Below are 2,813 nucleotides of genomic sequence, written 5' to 3' on the forward strand. Positions count from 1 at the left end.
ACATTTACTGAGTTTATACTTTGTGCAGGGCGCTGTGAGTAGGTAGTATTCACACCTTACAGATGGAGAAACTGAGGCTTACTGTCCATGATCATGTAGCTAAACAGGGTCAAAACTGAGATTCAAACTTTGTTCTGGCTGCTGAAAGTCCCCAATCCTTTTTCCTTGCTATTCTGCCTCTCTGCCCTTCAGGCATCACTGTCACGGACAGGGAAGGACAGGAGGACCAGAAAACTGGCCTCCTTATTCACTGGCACTCCCTCCCTTGGGAGGAATCCTTATCTGCGGGGATGCTCCATCCCTCCTCATCATTCTCAACCCACCTTCTCCACTTTGCTTATCTAGAAGTCCTTTCCTCGGGATGCCATTCCCTGGTGATAAAATAACATACAATAGGAGGTAGTGGGAGAGGTGAGGGGAGGGGCTGGATGAGGGGAGGCCAGCGGGAGAATAAGGAGGGAGTACCCATCCATCAGCCCTGGCGGCTCTTTACACAGCTGAGTAACTGGGGAGGCAAGGGCCCGCTTGCAGGCAGAGAGACTGGAGGAAAGGGAGCTGAACAGGAATGAGGTGGAGAGGAGGAGAGAGCAGGGTTTGTCACACTGAAAGCACAGTTGGGAGACTCTTTAAAAAGAGACTGGAGACCAAGGGGCCAGATGGACTAGCCAGAGAGGAGATCATGGATCTGAGAAGCTGCAGAGACAGACTGGGGCCACCCAGCTGGTGGAGGGACAGGCTCTGCTCTCTTCTCTAGACAATTCACTGGGAAGGCCCAGGGAGGGCCGTGTCTGAGACATGCAAGCTAAAGACCTGGAAGAGCAGGGAGCAGCCTGCTCTTTGGAAGCCCGGGTTAACTGGCAAAGCAATATCCACATCCAGCCCCTTTAGGGACTTCAGTGCTGACCAATCTGAAAGAGGGTCCTGCAGCCCACCCTGGTGTCCAGACCCAGACTGTCAGTGGGAGCATTGCCCCCCTGAGGCCCATAGCAGCAGAGGCAACCAGAAGTCTGGAGGGAATCTCTGGAGCAGAGTCACTATGGGAAGGGTAGAAAGGTTCCCTGTCCTCTTCCTGGCAGATTCTCCCACCTCTGTGGAGCATTTCTTTCATAGTTGAAGGACTTTACACCCCCAACTTTCCTTCCTTCAAACTCAGGGAGTTCCCAGGACCTCATTGTCTGTACCTCAGGGCTGACCCATCAGCACCTGGTCAATACCTTTCAACTGGTGCTGGGCAGTTCCTGGCCCCAGTGGGGCAAAGTCTGAGGGCCCAAATGCAGCTGTGGTCACACATAATCCCAAGACAGTGGACCTGTGGCCAGATCTGGTGATAAAAAGCATATGGGGAGAGTGGGTAGGAAGGAGGGGCCCAGTTGCCAGGACCTGTACCTCCTTCCTTCAGCCCCCACCCCCAGCCCCTCTCTCCTTTTGCTACCACTTCCTATGCACTGCTCCAGCCCTGCTCACCTGCGCTCTGGCTACAGCAGCATCCTGAGGCCGGGGAAGTTCATTCAGCAGATAGGACCCAATTAGCCCTAACCTCTGATCCCAGTCTCTGATTTCTTTTGACCCCATGGTAGGCTATCATTGCAGCCCAAAACCTGGGAACAAACAAAAGGGAACCAAAACTGCAAAATAAAAGGGGCAGCAAAACTTACCAAAATAAAGTTTTCAGACGCTGACCAAAACTGAGCCACACAGTATTTCTGGGAGGCACAGTGGCAGTGCTGGCTGGGTGAATGCCCTGCAAGTGGTGCTCTCCTTTAAGGAAGTCAAGTTGACCTTGGGCTTGCCTCCACAGCCCCCGGCTCACAGTCTAGTGCTGAGCATACACTCAGTGATGACTGTTGGTAAATGAATGAATGGATGGAGGGATGGTGAACAAGATGGGCATGGAGCCAATGACCCATCCCCAGCTGCCAAGTCAATACAAAGCCACAAATGTCTTCTTTGTCCTCAGCAACCACCAATGGGCCAACAAGCCACTGACTTCCCTGGGTGCATTTGCCAAAATGTGTTAGTAACTATGCTGGTGTCTCTCAAAGAGGCAATAATTTGTATTTCTAAGGTCTTCCATGGTGGGTGACATGCCTACCGCCACTAGAAATTTGCGGGGCCTGCATTCCTCCTGAGCCCTGCCACCTGGCAACTCTTAATCTCCTTTGGACTCATCTCAGGTTTACATCCTTTTTAAGGCTCATTCGGGTCCCAGTCCCAACACCTCTTTTTTCCTTGTTTCTTAGCAAGTGATTTCAGCTTCTAAACTAGTCCATCAGTAACCAGGCCCCCATGAGACCTGGCACCTACTGTCCCACCACAAGCACTGAGCTGATGTCTGCTGTGAGTGTCCTTGCCTCAGCCTTTGTTTTACCTCACACTTGAATTTGGGGCCTCCTGGAGGTCTCTAGCATTCCTTCACATTTCTGAAAATCAGACGGTTAGCCCTCTGATCATTTCTCTCTTCCCCCTTAGTATTTTGTGACATCATTCCTGTCTCAACCCTGACCCTCTTCACCTACCATTTGCATTTACTGCAACCAATTCCTGATCACCCTCCCTGATGGTGGAATGGCTCCCTGCCTCCACCTCTCAGGTGTTGCTGCCAGTCTTCCCTGAGCACTCATTTCACCCTGGCCCTCATTCCTTGCTCTACCAGTGTCTCCCCACAGTGCCTAGGATATTGTTCCAGAATTAGACATCTATCAGTTTTATACTGGGAATTTCCATTTCTACCCTTTCAAATTAAAACTCTAAGGTACACCCAGTTGTCCACATTTACAGTTAGTGATCAGTCAGGAATCAGACATGGGTGGACC

This window comes from Spermophilus citellus (genome assembly GCF_964194105.1).
Source record: "Spermophilus citellus genome assembly, chromosome: 13".
Taxonomy (NCBI): domain Eukaryota; kingdom Metazoa; phylum Chordata; class Mammalia; order Rodentia; family Sciuridae; genus Spermophilus; species Spermophilus citellus.